The sequence below is a fragment of the Lepidochelys kempii genome, chromosome 4, assembly GCF_965140285.1.
Source record: "Lepidochelys kempii isolate rLepKem1 chromosome 4, rLepKem1.hap1, whole genome shotgun sequence".
In the NCBI taxonomy this organism is placed as follows: Eukaryota; Metazoa; Chordata; order Testudines; family Cheloniidae; genus Lepidochelys; species Lepidochelys kempii.
Window position 1 is genome coordinate 117,025,551 of NC_136383.1, and position 21,715 is coordinate 117,047,265.

The 21,715-nt window shown below is 40.5% G+C and overlaps 1 protein-coding gene across 5 annotated transcripts in view; it reads left to right on the top strand.

The window, feature by feature from the left end:
- Positions 1–21,715, top strand: part of WFS1 (wolframin ER transmembrane glycoprotein) — a 52,080-nt gene that overhangs the window by 10,502 nt on the left and 19,863 nt on the right. The window lies entirely within an intron of this gene.

A 21,715-nucleotide genomic window follows, 5' to 3' on the forward strand; every position in this document is an offset into this window, starting at 1 on the left:
AGGTTTTGAGACTGGCTGATGCAAGGAGCATCTTCAAGACAGGGATAGTACAAATGTTTTAAGAACTGTCTATTTGAAAACTGGCTCCAAATATTTGCCAGTGAAGCTGACTGAGAATACTTTCTTTCACTGCTGCCAAAACAGCATCGGCTACTCCTCAAAAGTGAAATGAAATTCCAAGGTCTTGTTTTTTGTGGTGTGTGTATTCTGAGATTTCTGGTAACTGACCCAAATCAGTACTATTCTTTTAAGGTTGTAATCTAACTATTAATCATTAGGGTGTAATAAGTTCCAGTGATTTGAAGTTGGAAAAATCAAATTGGATGTGACGCAGTTTTTATCCATGAGGGTAATTAAGTGGTGGAACTTACCACATTGATCATCATGTGGAATCTTTAAAATGAGTTTGTATGCCTTTCTTAGAAAGATGCTCTATTTCAACTGTAATTCAGTACTATTCACTTATGTAATAAGAGAGAATAATTCCCTCCAATTCAGGAATTACTGAAATTGTGTGTTGTGCAGGAGGTCAAACTGGATCATAGTTGTCTCTTCTGGTGTTAAAATCTATGAATGTATGAGAGGGATGTCAGATTTATGATCTTAACTATTCAAGTGTTTGGATTTCTTAAATTCTGTAATAAATTGCTAAGTAAAAATTATCCCTTGTTTTAAATATTTTGTTTTATGGGCTATATTAATGACTTATCCCAACCCTAGAATATAGAGATCAAGAGTTTGGTGAGGGATATTTCTGCACAAAGAATCTTGTGCAGAAAAAGAAGGCATAGCTGTTTTTTATAATTATAGTTGTGTGTGTGAATTATTTTAAATGACTTAAATGTTCATTGTACAATAATAGCTCCACTGGAAAGAAATGCAAATTTTTCTTGTAATGCCTTTAGAATCTTGCTTTTTTTGATAACTTTTAAAATACGTAGACTATATGATATCACCGCTTTCATTTTTCCACCTACACACTTTTGTACTGCTCTCCATAATTTATCCTCACTTTGTGGGGATGAAGAAGTTGCTCCCTTTGGAGCTTAATATGATCTGATGATTTGCAGTTGTGGTGTGACTAAGACTCTTAACATAACTACAAAGACACTACTGCTCCTGGAGAAAGCGGGACTGAGTTTCTAGAGTTTTAACAGCCCTGTCAGTGTGCCCCTACATGATACTGAAAATGGAATATCTGACAACATTGATCATGAAAATACTTTATTCACAGTATTTTTAAAAAAATATTCCAAGCTTCATTTGCCCAACAAATTGAAATGCTGCTTGAAAGGTTACACTAGCCATGCATTTTATGGCATTAAAAGGCTTTATATTACATTTTATTTACCGGTAGGGTTAGTATTGTCTGTTAAGCTGCTTTCCTTGTGCTTTGACCTGGCTTCTGAGACTCAATGCTATGGATTTAGTGTAAACTGTAGCCCATAGAACTAGCTTTCGCATTTTATTTTACTTAGCAGTAATGCAAGAAACCAACAGGCCCATTTCCTGTAAGACATTGGCTTAAGCAAGTTAGCATAAGGCTTGAGACCTATGAGCTTCAGCATAGATAGATGGCCAAACGGTTGCCCCAAGGTTTTGGGGAACTGGGAATAGAGTGTTTAAGGGGGAAGTTTGTACATAATGATACCAGGCAACAGCAGAAACATTAAACTGATACCAGGCTTGGATATTTTAGGATAAAATTGTTGGCAGATGCCCACCACAAATTTGCTTTAGTGATTAATTGACATCTGTGGTAATAAGGGAAAGCCATTAATATGCTAACCTATAAGATAAAGGCACCCCAACATTATTAGAGTGAGGAAGTTGGATGTGGAGATGGGAGGCTGGGCGTCTGCATGAATATTCATGACAATCATCCATAGGCTCTACAATAGACCAGGCCACCATGTAGAGGGAGTCGATCTTCGGTTATCAGGTAGGTCATTCTGGATCTGGACCACTGGACTTGATTGGCATGCCAGGGACAGAGCGGGTCTTTTCTCTCTCACTACCATATCCCCAAGGAAGCATGTGAGTATATAGGTATATGAGCATATGCCAGGAATGATATCAAAGATATCACTAATTCTGTATTACTGCTATTTGTTTATATGGTTTGGAGCTTTCTTGTCTTCACTAATTGTGCTGATTGGGCTTGGCTTTGCCCTCAGTGTGAGTGTTGTTGCTGTACACGATGGGGCTCCCCACCAAATATTGAATTTGTTAATTTTAATTCTGTTGTGTCTGTTTCCGGGACTAGAACCGTACTACCCCAAGCTCATTAAATCAGTATTAATCAGCAATCAAGAATAATTATTACCACTAAAGAATCAAGCTACAAAACGTATCCTACATGTGCTGCAGTTACACCCTCCAACTGCAGTGTGTTACACCCTCCAACTGCACCCTACCCTTCGTTTGCAGTGTAGACGTACCCTAAGACCACGTAACATGGAAGCTGAATTTGTGGAATTGCAATATGATAGTGCACCTTTATATATGGCCTTGATATTGCAATGAGATCTGCACTGACAGACCCGTGCCTGCACAGAGCTCAATTGAAACCAATACTTTTTTTGCATGGGTGGGTTCAAGAGTCTACCCTCATGAATGAGCAGCTAGTGCAGAGGTGAGCAAACTATGGCCCGCGGGACCGTCCTGCCCGCCCCTGAACCCCTGGTCTAGGAGGCTGTCCCTCTTCGCGCGGCGCAATGCTCTGGGCAGTGAGGCTGCAGGGCCCGGCCTGACCCGGTGCTCTGTGCTGCGTGGCACTGCTGCCTGTCCTGGTGCAGCCCTGCCGCCAGCCACTGGTGATCCAGGCAGCACGATAAGGGCGCAGGGGGTGGGGGGCGGGGAGGCGGGTTGGATAGAGGTCAGGGGAGTTCGGTGTGGGCAGGGGTGTGGAGAGGGTTTGGGGCAGTCAGAGGGCGGGGAACGGGGGTTCAATGGGGGCAGGGGTCCCGGGGGGCAGTCAGGAAGGAGAGGAGGGGGTGGATGGGGGGGGTCCCGGGGGGGGGCAGTTGGAAGGAGGGGGGTTCAATGGGGTGGTGGGGGGCAGTTAGGGGCAAAGGGTCCAGGGGCAGTCAGGGAGAAGGGGTGGTTGGATGGGGCAGGGGTCCTGGAGGGGCAGTCAGGAAGGTGGGGAGGGGTTGGATGGGGCAGGGGTCCTGGAGGGGCAGTCAGGAAGGTGGGGGGGGTTGGATGGGACAGGGGTCCTGGAGGGGCAGTCAGGGGGCCGAGAGCAGGGGTGGATGGGCAGGGGTCCCAGGGGGGCTGTCGGGGGGCGAGAAGTGAGGGGGTCTGATGGGGCGGGGGCCGAGCTATGCCTGGCTGTTTGGGGAGGCACAGCCTCCCCAGCCGGCCCTCCATACAATGTCAGAAACCCAATGCGGCCCTCAGGCCAAAAAGTTTGCCCGCCCCTGAGCTAGTGAGTTCAAGGCTAGAGATAACTGAAGAACAGCAGTAACGTTTTGCAAAAACAGGTTGTGAGCATCTTCAGTCAGGGCCTATGTCTATGTGCATGCTTTCCTTGTTCTATAAAGCGTAATGCTTAAGGTCTGCTTTTAAATAATTTATTCCTCCATAGGCACAATGCAGAACAGTAGAGAACTTTTTGGAACTTGTGGAATGTGAGTAGGAGTATTTCTCCAGGGAGGCTGAAACTGGCTCTTCTGAATGCTTAATAGTATGATCTGATGACACTTAAAAGCTATTAGAACACCAATTTTTGTTACAGAATGTACACATTACTCTTCAAAAAGTGCATTGGTAATAGTCTAAATCTGCACCAGAGAGAACCATTTTAAATCATACTTCTAGCAATCTTGCCCTCCTAAGGGGATATATGCCAAACTCCTTACTTTTACATATATTTTGTAGCTACGTTTTCCAAAGCACCTGTTTGTAAAGTAAATCTTTTATTTTGTCATATGTTTTTATCTGCATCTAGAATCTGGATGGGAGTTTAAAAGTAGCTTATGTCATTGCTCAAGCCATCCCGATTAAAGAACCACAGACTGTTACTGGATAGAGTGTGATGCAGCATCACTTTGTAATTCTCTCTTTCTCCTCCTGAGAACTACTACTTCCCATCCCAAACAAACACACGCTATTTTTGTTTTTGAATTCTCAACATGCGGGATGAGAGAGGTTGCCGTCTCTGCTCAATATTATTATGAGGGGTAGCTGATAGCGACCCTATACTTAAGGCTACGATTTGGCGTGGGTATTTTTGTTAAAGGTCACGGATAGGACACAGGCAAAATAAACAGTAAATCACAGATTTATTGAAGCCAGAGTCCTTCCGCCACAGGGCTGAATTATTGGAATTTTCAGGAAGTCATGGAGGTCTTGTAAAGTCACAGAATCAGTGACTGACTCATAGCCTTACCTATACTTAGACTGCCTAGCGCTTTCCATTATAAAATATTCTTGTGACCTTTTCTTTGAGAAGCTCTTAGCCCTCCATTGTTTGCAGCAGGCCTTTGATGTTTGGCAAAGGAAACTCCCAGGAAACAAAAGTGCCTTTTCTTGTCCCATTAAATTACATTCAGCTTTTGCTGACCGAGAAAGTGTTAAACAATTCCCATTTCCTTCTCTTGCTTACGGTCTTCAGGAAACTCCTGGCTGCCTGCCATAATAACTGAACACAAACCTTTTAAGCTGTGCTGATGCTATCCTTAAAGCAACAGCAGCAGACGCTGTACTAGTAACACTTTTAAGCTGTCACAGCAGGTGGTAGGGGTGGAGGAGGACGAACATAAGAACAGCTATACTGGGTCTGATCAGTTGTCTGTCTCATCCTGTATTCTGTCTCCCGCAGTGGCCAAAGCCAGAGATTCATAGGGAACAAACGGAACAGGGCGATTTATCGAGTGATCCACCCCGTCTTTCCCTCCTATCTTCTGGCAGGCAGCGGTTTAGGTTGCCCTGAGCATTGGGTTGCATCCCTGATGATCTTGGCTAATAGCCATTGGTGGATCTATCCTACATGAACATCTTTTTGGAACTCCAGTTATATTTTTGGCCATCACAACATCTCAAGGCAATGTGTTCCACAGGTTAATTATGCATTGTGTGAGAAAGTACTTGGTCTTATTTGTATTTCATCGGGTGACTCCTGGTTTTTTGTATTGAGTCAGAAAGGGCAAAAAACACTTTTCTATTCACCTTTTCCACACCATTCATGACTTTACAGACCTCTGTCATATCCACCTTAGTCGTCTATTTTCTAAGCTGACCAGTTCTAATCCTTTTAGTCTCTCCTTGTTTGGAGCCGTTCTGTACGTTTGATCACCTTGGTTGCCCTTCTCTGAACCTTTTCCAGTGCCACTATATCCTTTTTGTCAAGGGTTGACCAGAAATGGACACAATATTCCAGGTGTGGGCATACCATGGATTTATATAGTGACATGATGCTATTTTTTTCTCATTTTCTTTCCCTTTCCTAATAGCTCTTAACATTCTGTTAGCCTTTTTTGACCGCTGCTGCACATTGAGCTGAAGTTTTCAGAGAACTAGCCATGGTGACTCCAAGATTTTTGTGTTGTGAGTTAACAGCTACACATTAAGAGTTAATGCATCCTGTACAACTCTTATTTGACCCTCTTGCTTGCGCGTTTTATCAGGGCAAGTGCCAGATTTGTGGCAAGCATCTTTGTACATGATGCAAAAACACTCATATTTACATTTTTTCTAGCTATGTATTAAATAGACTAGAAGCTAGTTACTATTGGGCAAGTGTGAACTTAACTTGCATAGTTACATACACAGGTGCAGTTGATTTCTTGGCGCTCTCTGACTATTAGAGAGCGTTTCTGAAGTATCTGCTGTGATGTTAAAATGTGAATCTAGTACAAAAAATTTCATTATTGGCCATCTAAAATTTTTCCAAACACTGATTTCTTCCTCCTCCTTCTACAAGCCTTGTCACTTTCTCCCCTGAGCCCACATACGATGCTTGTAGTCGTGATCATGAAAAATGGGTATGCCAAACAGGTTTCCCTCATACACTTAGTGTGGGTGTCACCTAATGCATTAAGATCTTTTGTTCAATAGTATTTTCCATGCAGTTTTAACATTCACTTGTAAAACCTATACTTTCTTTTCAGTTATATATATAAAAAATACTGCAAATGAATATTTTGCCTCCCTTATTGCTTCCTGTTTCAGAAGCTTCTTTAGTGCACAAGTTGGTGCTCATGTCATCTAATTATTTATTGAAGTTTCCAGTCCAAAAGGACTTGAGGTCCTTGACCTGTGTTTGTGTAATACACTTGCCTAGTATGTGTGAAAGCATGACTCCCTCTAGCCCCACTGACTCTACAGCTGATCACGTTCTCACAGCCAAACAAAAAGTTCTTTAGCTCAAATGGTAAAGGCTTATGACTTTTGATTTCGAAGGTTGTGGGTTTTACACCCCTCCCACTCCTAGAAACCCCTCCACCCCATGTGTAGGCTGCTATGGTTGGTAAGTAGGTGCCCAATAAACATTCTTATTTCTCCTTCCTTTGTTCTGTGTATGACATTATCTCTCTGTGTATGTTAAGTAACTTTAATTTTAAAAATGACCTGGAAAGCTTTTTTCTTGTCCTGGGGAGAAAGGGTTGTCTAGTGGTTAGAACTGGGATTGGAGGCAGTTGTTGGAGTTATTTCTGACTGCCATGGATTTATTATTGTGACTTTAGGCACATCACTTAATCTCTACCTGTTTCCTTACCTGTAAAAGAGGAATATTAATACCTAACCTTTTGTAAAGCACTTTAAAATTCACAAATGGAAGGGACTCACATGCTACAGTGGAGGGCAACATATAAATACCTGTAATATAAAATGCAACATGCATTCAAGAAGAACAACGGTAGTTTGTTCTGAAGTATATCTTAATATGTCTGTCTTTGTAATATACTTTCTGCTGTTCTGCTTAAATTGATGTATGTGACTAGAGTCAGTTTAGTTACTGTGACTGACTTACACTTCCATCTTGCCCTACAAGTGGGGATGGGCAAATCTGGAATTCCGCTGCCATTGACTTGCACTGTGATATTGGACAAGAGATTGTATAACCTATAATCGTAGGTATTTCTGCCCTTTTTAGTTTTGGTGAACCTTGGGAATCTTTTATATCTTAGACTCTTGTATCAGAAAGGCTTGCTCTTTCCAGATGTATAAGCTTTTTTTTTTTTTTTTTTTTTTTGGGACATTTGTATAGTTTAATCTCCCGAGTGCTGTAATACTTTGGTCTAATTGTGGTGGTTGGGTATCGTGTGAAGGTGTTCAGTGGTCTGTGCTATACAGGAAGTCACAGTAGATGATCTGGTGGTCCTGTCCTGTCTGGCCTTAAACTCTGACGTTGTTAATGCCGAAGAGGATTATCTTGCTGTCTCCCAAAGATGGTGTTCATACACCGTGCTTAATCAAAGTTTTCTCTCCATATTTTTTTACTTGGACGTTATGCAGTAAAACATCACAAGCTCAATCTGACGAGGAGACACATAGACTTCTGACTTCTGTAAATTAGCAAATAAATGAACAAATATGGGGGGGAGAGATCATATTTATCATAATTAGGCTTGGAAGGATTAGAATTTTATTTGTAAATGTTGGTAAATGTCAATTTCACCCAACACCCACAAACCCATGACAAAATATTTCTATTGATAATAATTGAAATTGACTGATAGGCAAAATAAGAGAAATGCTGCTTGAGAATTTATTAGAGTTTGATTTAAGGTTATTTACTCTGCACGTTTGGACAACTGATGTTGACAATTTGTGTTTTAATGGCTATAAAGCTTGAACTTTTTGAATCTCTGTCTACTCATATTAAATAACAATGGTCTTTGCCCCATAATTTCCTGCAATTATGAAAATTTAAATAAACATCTGAAAAAAAGCTTAAAAATAAACACAGATAATTATCTATCAAAATTATAACAAATCAAATTCTGCCAAGCCTAATAATAATGTGCTTTTCATTTTCGCCAATGTAGTTTAGTTACCCTTAGTATTTACTAGTAAATGCAGTTTAGTATTGTTTTTAATACCTAAGACTTTACTACTGCATTTTCTATTAAATTTTGCAGATAAGTGGAATGGGATGGCTGTGGGATAGATACAGTAAAAATCAGTGCCTGCTTCCACTGAAGTTAAGGATAACTTTCATAGAATTGATTGTAACATGTTAGAGTGCCACTCCGCGTTAATCTTATTAAGGCAGGTTATAGTTAATGGATATTTAACAAATATATTTTTACATAGTTGTTTTGTAAATGTAATTTATGGCTCTGTTTTCACCAAAAGGTCTTGTATTATTTTTTTCAAGTAAATACCATATGTGAAGTACTGTATAAAATTCTAAAAACCAAATAAGGTTAATGGTCTTGTAGCTTTGCTCTTATTTTATTATATCAAAAAACTATATTTACATTTAGCTTGTATTTTGAAAGTCTTTTATGAGGATTTATGTAAACATGTATTTACCATTTGACAGAAATTGGTTTGATAGCCATATCTCAATAATAGCTTAACATCTGATTTCAGATAGTTTTATGAAACTTGGAAGAGTTAAAAAAAATTGTACACAAAATTCCTGATATTTTGAAATATACAATCTCTGATAGGTTTCATTATGGGGGTCTTTCAGTAGCAGTTAACAGTGCATTTCTGATTAAATAACTGAATCCTCTTCCTGAAGCATATTTGATGTGACAGCTTTAACCTTTAAATGAAACACTTAAATGCCTACAGTAAATACTTCAGCAGCCATCCAGGGATCAAAATATCTTTTAGTAACATGAGGGCATAAAAGCAGCAGAGTGGAAAATATGCATCTGCTCACTCCCATGCACTTCAGAAATCATTTCTATTTGCCTCAACTTCTACACACTTCTTTAGCGCACAAATGAGGTGAAAAACTAGTAGCCTGTATTTTGGACCCAGTTCTTTAGATCCTTCGGGGTGTTTGTTTCCACTTGGATTGTGCAATATTTGAAATAATTTTCTGAGGAAGTCTTTTGATGTTTGTATACAGCTTAGGGGAGTTCATGAAATAAAACTGGCTTCTAAATGGGAGCAGAATATTGTAAGTAAATATTTACTTAGTATAATGTGGATTTACCATTTGACAAATTACTGTGACAGATGCTGTCCTTCTATAGACCAAAAGGGTAGATATGACCTGATAGCTTTCTGTAGCAGCCTGCAGAAAAAATGGTGGTCATCTAGGTTAGTGACTGCTGTTTATTGTGTTCCATTGCAGTGGCAAGTGAAGAAAAACAAAAAAGTGCTTCACAAAAAATGTTCTGCCTGAGAACTGTACTGAGCTTTATGGTTGATTTGTTAAAGCACCTGTTATGCATTGAAAATCAAGTTGACAATCACATTAAATTTCAAAAGGAATTCTCTATCTAAGGTATTTCTATGGCCCCCATCCCAATAGCACCTGAACGCCACCTAATCTTTAATATATTTATCTCAGAAGAGAGAAGTGCTGTTATCCCCATTTTATACCTGGGAAGCTGAGGCACAGAGAAATGAAGTGATTTGTTCAAGGTCATGCAAAGGGAGGAGTCCATGGCAGAGCTGGGCATTGCACCTGGAGCTCTGAAATCGAACCAGGATCTCTCCCTTTCCAGGCAAGTGCCCTAAATACTGAAAACTGTCCTTTCTCCCCGCTTTATCTTATAGGTAGGCTATGAGAAACACGTGCCCAGTTGTCTTCATTTGCATCCGGTCACATGAATGATCATCCCTCAGGCCATTGCTGTTACTTAGAGCAGTAACTGATAGATGTCTCTACTGATACCAAACAGCCAGAAGAATCTGTGTGTGTTATCAGAAAAGATGCATGAAATTTTATGCATGGAGCATTAATTTTTTCAGGAAAATGTTTATATTCAAGATGGAGTGAAATTTGGCATTTAAAAAAATTCGATGTTTTTAGTGAAGCTGGAAACTAAAAGCTTTTACTGACAGCATTCCCATTGTAACACTTGTGTGTGGGAGTAATACACATCAAGAGGTTTTCTAATGAAATGCATGTTAAGGAACAAGGATGATAGATTACAAACTGTCACTTAACCTTTTTAAGATTGGCATAGTTGCTATTGTGTGGTGTTTGTCCTCCCAGTGTTTGAAAATTTGTTGTTTGCATCATCCATCCTAGTTCTCAAATATTTCTTGGTGCTTTTAACTTCAGTGGTTGACCTAAATTGGCAGCCACCCAACTTGAATCTTACACTTTATCCCTTCATTCAACCTTTTGTGTCAGGCCTGCCAGTAGAAAGGAAAAATATTGTTTCTTCTTTCATATCTCAATAAGGCTAATGTTCTGCTGGTCTTTCTTGCTAATATTTTAAGTCTTGTTCAGTTAGTCTCTCCAGAACATGCCAGATGTGGGCTTTTCACCTCTGTTCTATCACTACAGACCACAGGCTAGAGAGGTAATCTTAATTGTTTATTATACCCACCATTGTTCCCCTCTATTGATGTTTATAGAACATATGTGGAAATGAGATATTTTGCTATATTTTTGTATGTAGTGAGTTCAGAGTGACCTATTGAGTTAGAACAGGATGCTGAAAATCAGATCTGAACTGTAGTCCCATCTTTGAATCTGGCCTATTGCATGACTTTTGGTAAATCACCTTCTGTGCCTCATTTTGTGATGTGTTTAAAAACAAAACAGAAAATCACCTAACTTTGTAAAGTGTGTTGAGATAATCTAAACGCTGTTCAGACTGTGCTCCCAAACCAGTTATAGTGGTTTTCCCTTTAAAAACTTCCCAATTTTGCTTTAGATAACTAAGTAACACTGCTACAGTATTTTCACTTTATCCAAGAAGTGTAATGAGGGATAGAAAAAAGTTGCAGGTGGGAACTAGGACCGGTGTGGCTGCAAATTATGATTAAACTAAAGCAGGCTTTATTTAAAAAATAAAAATCGGAAAGGGAAAGGCGTAATCTTTACCCAGCTTTTATGACTGAAATAGGTAGGATGAGGTAAATTCCAGTTTCTTTAAACATTATGCTGTTTGTTTTCAGTAATTTCTTTGTTTATAAGTTGAGCCCATGAGTGAAGTGTAGTGGCTGAACATTGCCATCTGGAAAGCCATCCACTTCAGAGTACAGCTCTCTAGGTTATATCTAAAATAAAGGATACTTAGCAGTTCATTTAAGTGGGATGATGTTGACTTCTTTGCACTAATGTATGTATCATGATCTGAAAAGATAAAGAACTGGATGATGATAGTGATTGATGATTAGGTGTGCCATCTAGCCAGATGACATACTATAAAATATTAGAATTCTACCAAGTAGAGCTTGGTAGACAAAACTGTGACATGGTGGAGGAGAGTACTTATTTCATGGTGTGCTCATGTTAAAATATAGCCAGTTAAATGAAACAATTAACTTCCTTCCAGATCTTAATCGTACCAGTGAGATTTAGAGGTTCTGAAATGCTATTTGGTATGATTTTTATTTAGCTAATTTGAAATTGTGTGTTGTCCTCTTATCTCCCCCTTCTTTGAAAATAACTGACATGATACAGTGCCTCATTTAGATGGCATGCTTGCTGAACCCTGTTAGACAGAGGCTGAAGTCAGTTTCTTTGAGTAGATGCCAGCATGTCTCTCTAAATCACTTCCTATGATTATGAAACAGTTACTAACCCTATCTTCTCATTCTGCTTATGCCTTAAATATGAACCTTACCCAGTATAGTGCAGTGCCTGCTGACCTTGCAAGATTGTGTGGTGCAGGTGAGGTTTTGGAATGAGCTTTTGAACGTGCAGCTCCCACGTGGCTACGGTAGAGCTGGTTGGGAATCTTTTGACAAAGCAGGGTTTTGGCAGAACTTTTAGCGGGAGCATATCATGGAGTATTAGTTGGTATCTGCTACAGGCCACCAAGTTGTGGCATAAGAGAGGGGCATAAGTATGAGAGGGGCATAAGGAGACTATGTATAATATGTAGAGGGGAAATGCTGTGCAATCATGGGGGATTTCAATCTGAGTGACATTTGCTGGAGATCTCTTGCTGGCTATACTAAAAAATCCTTGTAATTTCTAAATTCTATAGATGGCAGTTTCCTAACTCAAAAAGTGTTACAGCCAACCCAGGTGACTTCTTTCATAGAATATCAGGGTTGGAAGGGACCTCAGGAGGTCATCTAGTCCAACACCCTGCTCAAAGCAGGACCAATCCCCAATTAAATCATCCCAGCCAGGGCTTTGTCAATCCTGACCTTAAAAACTTCTAAGGAAGGAGATTCTACCACCTCCCTAGGTAACACATTCCAGTGTTTCACCACCCTCCTAGTGAAAAAGTTTTTCCTAATATCCAACCTAAACCTCCCCCACTGCAACTTGAGACCATTACTCCTTGTCCTGTCCTACCACTGAAAATAGTCTAGAACCATCCTCTTTGGAACCACCTCTCAGGTAGTTGAAAGCAGCTATCAAATCCCCCCTCATTCTTCTCTTCTGCAGACTAAACAATCCCAGTTCCCTCAGCCTCTCCTCATAAGTCATGTGTTCCAGACCCCTAATCATTTTTGTTGCCCTTCGCTGGACTCTCTCCAATTTTTCCACATCCCTCTTGTAGTGTGGGGCCCAAAACTGGACACAGTACTCCAGATGAGGCCTCACCAATGTCGAATAGAGGGGAACGATCACGTCCCTCGATCTGCTGGCTATGCCCCTACCTATACATCCCAAAATGCCATTGGCCTTCTTGGCAACAAGGCACACTGTTGATTCATATCCAGCTTCTCGTCCACTGTCACCCCTAGGTCCTTTTCCGCAGAACTGCTGCCTAGCCATTCGGTCCCTAGTCTGTAGCAGTGCATGGGATTCTTCCGTCCTAAGTGCAGGACCCTGCACTTATCCTTGTTGAACCTCATCAGATTTCTTTTGGCCCAATCCTCCAATTTGTCTAGGTCCCTCTATATCCTATCCCTACCTGCCAACGTATCTACCACTCCACCTAGTTTAGTATCATCCGCAAATTTGCAGAGAGTGCAATCCACACCATCCTCCAGATCATTTATGAAAATATTTAACAAAACCGGCCCCAGGACCGACCCTTGGGGCACTCCACTTGATACCGGCTGCCATCCAGACATGGAGCCATTGATCACTACCCGTTGAGCCCGACAATCTAGTCAACTTTCTACCCACCTTATAGTGCATTCATCCAGCCCATACTTCTTTAACTTGCTGACAAGAATACTGTGGGAGACCGTGTCAAAAGCTTTGCTAAAGTCAAGAAACAATACATCCACTGCTTTCCCTTTATCCACAGAACCAGTAATCTCATCATAGAAGGTGATTAGATTAGTCAGGCATGACCTTCCCTTGGTGAATCCATGCTGACTGTTCCTGATCACTTTCCTCTCGTGTAAGTGCTTCAGGATTGATTCCTTGAGGACCTGCTCCATGATTTTTCCGGGGACTGAGGTGAGGCTGACTGGCCTGTAGTTCCCAGGATCCTCCTCCTTCCCTTTTTTAAAGATGGGCACTACATTAGCCTTTTTCCAGTTGTCCAGGACTTCCCCCAATTGCCATGAGTTTTCAAAGATAATGGCCAATGGCTCTGCAATCACATCCGCCAACTCCTTTAGCATTCTTGGATGCAACGCATCCCGCCCCATGGACTTGTGCATGTCCAGCTTTTTTAAATAGTCCCTAACCACTTCTTTCTCCACAGAGGGCTGGCCACCTACTCCCCATGCTGTGTTGCCCAGCGCAGCAGTCTGGGAGCTGACCTTGTTCGTGAAGACAGAGGCAAAAAAAGCATTGAGTGCATTAGCTTTTTCCACATCCTCTGTCACTAGGTTGCCTCCCTCATTCAGTAAGGGGCCCACACTTTCCTTGGCTTTCTTCTTGTTGCCAACATACCTGAAGAAACCCTTCTTGTTACTCTTAACATCTCTTGCTAGCTGCAGCTCCAGGTGCGATTTGGCCCTCCTGATTTCATTCCTACATGCCCTAGCAACATGTTTATACTCTTCCCTGGTCATTTGTCCAATCTTCCACATCTTGTAAGCTTCTTTTTTATGTTTAAGATCCGCAAGGATTTCACTGTTAAGCCAAGCTGGTCGCCTGCCATATTTACTATTCTTTCGACACATCGGGATGGTTTGTCCCTGTAACCTCAACAGGGATTCTTTGAAATACAGCCAGCTCTCCTGGACTCCTTTCCCCCTCATGTTATTCCCCCAGAGGATCCTACCCATCAGTTCCCTGAGGGAGTCGAAGTCTGCTTTCCTGAAGTCCAGGGTCCGTATTCTGCTGCTTACCGTTCTTCCCTGTGTCAGGATCCTGAACTCGACCAACTCATTGTCACTGCCTCCCAGATTCCCATCCACTTTTGCTTCCCCTACTAATTCTTCCCGGTTTGTGAGCAGCAGGTCAAGAAAAGCTCTCCCCCTAGTTGGCTCCTCCAGCACTTGCACCAGGAAATTGTCCCCTATATTTTCCAAAAACTTCCTGGATTGTCTGTGCACTGCTGTATTGCTCTCCCAGCAGATATCAGGGTGATTGAAGTCGCCCATGAGAACCAGGGCGTGCGATCTAGTAGCTTCTGCGAGTTGCCGGAAGAAAGCCTCATTCACCTCATCCCCCTGGTCCGGTGGTCTATAGCAGACTCCCATCACTACATCGCTCTTTCTGTTAGGACAAGGTCTAATAAAGAGGAATGATCACAGAACTAAAAATTAAAATTAACATTCTCTGCAGACTTCTATAAGGCCTAAATATGCCTCCCTTCCCAATACTTCCCACCATGAAGCCATAGACTCCTTTCTGTTTTCAGCAAAGCCTGTATTTCATATACATCTTTTTTTTTTTTCCAACTGCCTAACCAACCTCCTATACTTTCAAATCAATGCACTGAACACCACGATTAGTATGGCTTGCACAATTACAAAGCCCATTGATATCATTTATATCCACATATGTTCCCTCAGTATTGTATGCTAACGCATCTCGCAGTGTATTTATGTCACTTTTTGAATATTTCAACTCTCCTATCTTAAGGTTAATTAATGTTCTGGATGTCTGCTCATTAAGGACTGCACATTTAAATGCAATGGTGGGAAGTCTCTGCTTAGCTGTACCACAGAGTCTAGGGCAGCATCAGCTTCAGCTGATACATTGTGGATTTCATGCTGGGGAATTGGAAAAATTACCTTATCCACTATTTTGGTTATCTTTCTTGGAACTAAGCGGAACAGTGGCCAGTCATAACAACATGTTTGTGTCCCATATTAGAAGTATCTGACCCACTAGGTTATCCAATATTTGGCTTCTCCAGCCTTTGCTGGACCTTGTTCCCTATTGCCTCAGCCATATTATGCAATTTCAGGTTTCTTCATCCTAGGTGAACCTATGTGCTGGAATGCACTCTGCAGTACATCACGACATAACCAGATGTACCACACCTCTTGGAACAACATGAGGAATCTGGGGCTTTCCCGACTCCCCTAGCCCATCCTTAACAGTATCTGAGGGTGAGACATATTCCTTTAACCATGATAGGTTCCAGTATATCTATGATCTGAACACTATACACGCTTAATGCCTCACTTGGTGCTGCTAGTACCATAGGAATGATCCATGATTCGTCTAACTTGCATCTTTTCTATGCATAATAGACTCTTGATTAGCGCCTAATCTGGCACCCATCTACTCCTTTTTTCTTTTTTTCTTTTATTTTTTGGGTCCATTGTTCCTACATCTTATTTGTTATGAACCCAGGCATTTCCCCACCTTGAATTTCCTTTAGTCAACCTATAGTTCCTGTATTATGAAACATGTCTTTGCCTTTGATATATTAGGATGATTTGTGATCCCCTCCCCCCCACACTATTTCATTGCTAGCTGTTTCTACTTCCCTAATCAGATGTCCTGTTATACTAGCTTCCTGAACATGCTTTAAATCCTTCCCTATATACTCATTGCTTTGTTTAACTGTAACAGGTTTTGTAATTTGAACTTTCATTTTCTGATTTTCTTCCCACAATGCTGTAGTACTCATGTGATTCCATGCTGATGTTCCCAATGCCCCAACTCCTAGTACTGTTCCTATATCTCTTCTATCTTCCCCTGAATAAGACCGAGATGCTGTGGTAATGTTAAAATTGGTTAAATTCAATACAACAGGTATCATTTGGTACTGAACATTATTATACATAATCTAATGTTCACGATTTATCATTAGTCCATTGTTAAGTTCTGTTTCTGGCCATGGGTAATCATCTTGCTTCGATTCCGGAGCAGGAGGCATTTTTACTCCAGTACGTTCAGTCAGTCTATCTCCTCTGATGAAAATTTTTAACCTTCATCTCTGTACATGTACAACCCCGATTGTTTGGACTGTGGATGTGAATTATAAGTGCCATAGGGACAGCTTTAGAGTCCAGATTGCTTAAGGAAGGAAAAAGTGTAATATAAGGAGGTGGTGGAGCCCTAGATAGTACGGCACTGTCCACATTAATGATTTCTCCATCCAAAAGTCTCGATGATTGAGTTCCTGTCAGTTCTGTATTCTCCAGTGGCACTGTTTCCAGCAGTACTTGCAGAATCCTGTTCTGCTTCTCATGTTCCTCAGCTTCCTCAATCAAAGCCTCAGCTTATACACTGTAGCACCCCATAGCTCAGTGGCCTTGTCTCTCAGTTCTTGTGTCTCACCCTTCTGCATTTCTTTAACTTGCGTTTTATTTCTTTCTACCTTCTAGTGTCAGTGTTTCATTTTGCTTCACAAAAGCTCTGGCTGTCATTACCCAACCCTGAGCTATTGCAGCTTCTATCCTTTTCTTGGCAACCGTTTGGTTGCCAGAAAAATTGCTTTCGAGCACGTCAGCCACCATTTCAAACAGATTCTGGCTTGTGAGAATGTCCACCTCCTTAAGGGGACCCCTACCGTGTCTGGCCAGATATTCATTTACATATCTTCCCCAGCAATTCCATCGTTGCTTAAACCCCATCAATTGCCTTAGGTTGTGGTTCCTTGGATACTGGCTGTTAGCCCAATCTGCAAACTGCCTGGTTCGTTGGGATGTTAGCTTGAGACTCCCAGATGAGTTAAACTCATCTGCTAATAAAGATTTGTTAAACAAAACTCAGCAGATGAGTTTAACAAATCTTTATTAAGGCAAACCTTTCAGGAAGTGGTAATCAGTTACTTACAAGTGGAAGGCTCATCAGGACGATCTCAGTAACCTCCAGCACTGGACAATACAGCTTCAACCTCCCTTTTGTTACACAAAATTTATAACTTTTTTTTGTTATCTTTTCTTATATATCTGTATTAGTGTCTCATTTGCATGTTAACATTTTTCCCTGTCAATACAGGTTTAGCATTATTTCAAACCCATCTTTTCTAGCTTTGTAACGACTTTATTTATTTTTAATTCACAGACATGATTACTCTGCAATTTCTTACATGTGCAGTTTTACCTATGTTTACTCTGTTAAATGTTATCAGAACAGTTTTAACATTCACAGCAGTCTTCTATAAGCCAAAATATGCTTTTGCTCTCAACAGTAGGTTAGGTACAAGTGATCGTGACTTGACTGCATTTATAATAAACCAGCAGAATAAAGTCCAGAGCAATAATATGTGGTGCTTGAATAGGGCCAATTGTACAGAGCTAAAAACAATTGAGAGTCAAATCATCTAGGAGGAATAACTTAAGCAGAAAAATTTGAATGATAATTGGAAACATTTAAGAACCTTACTAAATACCCAAAAAGCTACAGTCCTACAATTGAGAAAGGAGGGCCATGTTGGTTAAAAAATTGGCCTGGTTTAGAGAGACAGTGAAGGCAGCTATTGAAAAATATATAACAAAGGGGAAGTTAATAGCTATGAGTATATATCAGGAGTTAGGAATTTTAGAAAATTGGTAAGGGAAGCCAAGAGACATAAAGAGAAATCTATGGGCAGCAGAGTTAAGGACAATAAGGAGTTTTTAAAATACATTAGGAACAAAAAGAATCCAGCAGTGGTATTGGTCTATTACTAGATGAAAATGGTGGTAGAATTTTTGATGATAATACTGAAAAGACAGAAGTGTTCAATAAACATGTCTGTCCTGTATTTGAGGGGAAAAAACCAGAGTATGTAATCTAAACATATGGTGATTGCACTTTCTATTCCACTAGTATCTCTGCAGGATGTTAAACAGCAGCTACTGAAGTTAAACGTTTTAAAATCAGCAGGTCCACTGCATCCAGGAGTTTTAAAAGAGCTGGTGGAGGAGCTTGCTCCACCATTAATGTTGATTTTTAATAAGTTGTGGAGAACTGAGGAATTTTCCAAAGACTGTAAGAAAGCCAGTGTTGTGCCAATTTTTAAAAAGGGTAAATGGGCTGACCTGGGGAATTATAGGTCTGTCAGTCGAACACTGATCCCTGGCAAGCTAATAGAGTGGCTGATTTTAGGACTCAATTAATAAAGAATTAAAGAAGGGTAATGTAACTAATGCAAATTATGGAAAATAGATTCTGCCAAACTGACTTGATTTTGTGGGGTTTTTTTTTGTTTTTTAAATAAGATTACAAGTTTGGTTGATATAGCTAATAGTGTTATCATATTTTCTGTAGTATCTTGCTGATGAATCTTGCCCATATGCTCAGAGTTTAGCTGATCGCCATATTTGGGGTCGGGAAGGAATTTTCTTCCAGGGCAAATTGGAAGAGGCCCTGGAGGTTTTTCACCTTCCTCTGTAGCATGGGGCACGAGTCACTTGCTGGAGGATTCTCTGCTCCTTGAAGTCTTTAAACTATGATTTGAGGACTTCAGTAGCACAGATATAGGTGTGAGGTTTTTTTGTAGGAGTGGTGGGTGAAATTCTGTGGCCTGCATTGTGCAGGAGGTCAGACTAGATGATCATAATGGTCCCTTCTGACCTAAATATCTATGAATCTATATATTTATCCTTCTCCAAATATTTGAATTGGTATCACTCAACATTTTGCTTAAAAAAACAAGAATGATATAAAAATAACATGGCAGACATTAAATGGATTAAAATTTGGCTAGCAGATCTCAAAAAGTAATTGCAAATGGGAAATCGTCATTGTGTGGGTGTATTTCCAGTGAGGTCCCGCTGGGATCAGTTCTTGGCCCTACACTATTTCAGTTTTAACAATGACTTGGAAGAAACTATAAAATTTGCAAATGAGACACAAGTTGGGAGAGTGGTAAATAATGAAGAGAACAGTTCACTGATTCAGAGCGATCTGGATCATTTGGTAAACTGGGCGCAAGTGAACAATATGCATTTTAATGGATACATTTACATTTAGCTGCATCTAGGAACAAAGAAAGTAGGTCATACTTAGAGTCCCCCATCCTATATCCTGAGAACCAGTGACTCTGAAAGAGATTTGGCAGTAATGGCGGATAATCAACTGACCATGAGCTTCCCAGCATGATTCTAGCCAAAAAAGCTAATGCAATCTAGGGATGCATAAATGGGAATCTTGAGTAGAAGTAGAGGTTATTTTGAAACTGGTGTGACTGCTGCTGGAATACTGTCTAGTTCTGGTGCACGCAATTCAAGAATGATTTGATAAATTGGAGAGGGTTCAGAGAAGAGCCACAAGGACTATTAAAGGATTAGAAAACTTGTCTTAGGCCTGGTCTACGCTGCCGCTTAAATCAATGTAAGTTACATCACTCGGGGGAGGGAAAAAATCACCCCCCTGAGCGACATAGCTTACATCAACCTAACGTGGTTTCTACACCGTGCTGTATTGGTGGGAGACGCTCTCCCGCTATCTTACCTTCTGCCTCTTGGGGAGATGGACTACTGAAGTCGATGGGAGAGTGCTCTCCCATCGACTCATCACATCTTCACCAGACCCGATAAATCAACGCTGTTGCATCAATTGCAGTGGCGCTGATTTAGCGTACAGTATAGACAAGCCCTTAGATTGAGGTCCTAGAGTCTGTGTATTTAGCTTAACAAAATATGGTAAGAGGTGACTTGATTACAATCTTTAAGTATCTACATGGGGAACAAATATTTGATAATGGGCTCTTCAAGCTAGCAAGGAAAGGTATAACACAGTTCAATGGTTGCTAGTTGGAGCTAAACAAATTCGGGCTGGAAATAAGATGTAGATTTTTAAGAGTGAGGGTAATTAACCATTGGAACAGTTTGCGAAGAGTTTTGGTAGATTCTTCATCGCTGACGATTTTTAATTCAAGATGGAATGGTTTTTTCTAAAAGATATGTTCTAGGAATTATTTTGGGGAAGCTCTGTGTCCTGTGAGTGCAATGGTCCCTTCTGGCCTTGGAATCTGTGAATGAATTTCTACAAAACTTTCAACAGGAAGGCTGCTTGGGTCAGGTGGCGAGAGAGCCCCCAGAATAGCCAATAGCCTAGTGGCTAGGGCACTCACCTGGGTTATGGGAGATAACCCAGGTTCAAGTCCCTGATACAAGTTAGGTAAAGCAAGGACTTGATCCTTGGTGTCCCACATCCCAGGTGAGTACCCTAATCACTGGGCTATTGGCTGTTTTGCGGGGAGGAGGGGAAGGTCTCTTTCATTTGTCATGACAAATGTTGAAAGGTCTGTTTCATCCCACTGAGTAACTAGAAATTTTTTTGGAAACTCTTCCCACCCAGTTCTAGGCTACAGTTCTGGGCTGGCTAGTAAAGGTGCTTTACTTCCTGTGAATTAGTGGTAATTTTTCCAACCCTTTCTCCCCTCCCCACCCTAATCTCTCACTCACATGCATATTGAGCGTCTACTTTTTGACGCTTGATATTTGAAATCAAATTAGTGAGAATTTTTAAGATGCATCCTTACAGAGCGTTCTCAGTTCTACCAAGTTTCAACTTTTCCAAGCAACTAGAAGGCTGTAGCTCATCATTCACAAGATAAATCGGGTCATGGGATTCCTAATAAACGCAAAATAAGTTAAGATCATGCAGAAACCTGATTACCTTGTTTTTGGCTCGGTACGTGGGCAGCACTGTTTTTCTTTTTAGGAATGAAAGCTAAAAATCACTTTGATCTGGTAAATATGGAAAAGAATGGGGAGGCAAACAGAAATGTGAGACAGGATACAAAACAATGAGTTCTTTAAAAAGAAAAAGACATTGATACTGGTGTTTCATTTACTCCAAGGATTAAAAAACTGACCTTTCAAATGCACTGAATGTGTTTTTGAAGAGTAGCTTCTCATTCCTCAGATTCATAACACTCTAAAAGGCCCTGTTTCTGCCCAGAACAACAAATTTCCTAAGGGCTCAGGAACTTTTTTTTATTTTTTTTATGTTTTTCTTATTGGGTTTGAACAGTGACAAGCCATAGTAGTATTAAATACAAATGCAGATGCTTATCATATATAATGAAAACTTTTCTAATTGACAATTTTATCCTATATAAGTAGTTGGGATAGTGTTACAAATATGGGTTAATATTTGTAAGGGATGCCAAATAACACTTATATTTTCTGAGACACTTCTTGGTTAACATAATAATTGAATTTCATATTATCTTAAAGGATTTTTTAAATGAAAATTTTGCATCTTGTGTAGCATTCCAGTGAAAATTATTAAGGTTTGAGTAATTGCAGCTATAAATGTAATAACTTGGTAGAACTGCATTGCTGTTTCTATAAAACATCAAGCTCTATATTTAGATGTGCTCCTTGAATTCTCTAGCCAAATGCACTGAGGACTCAT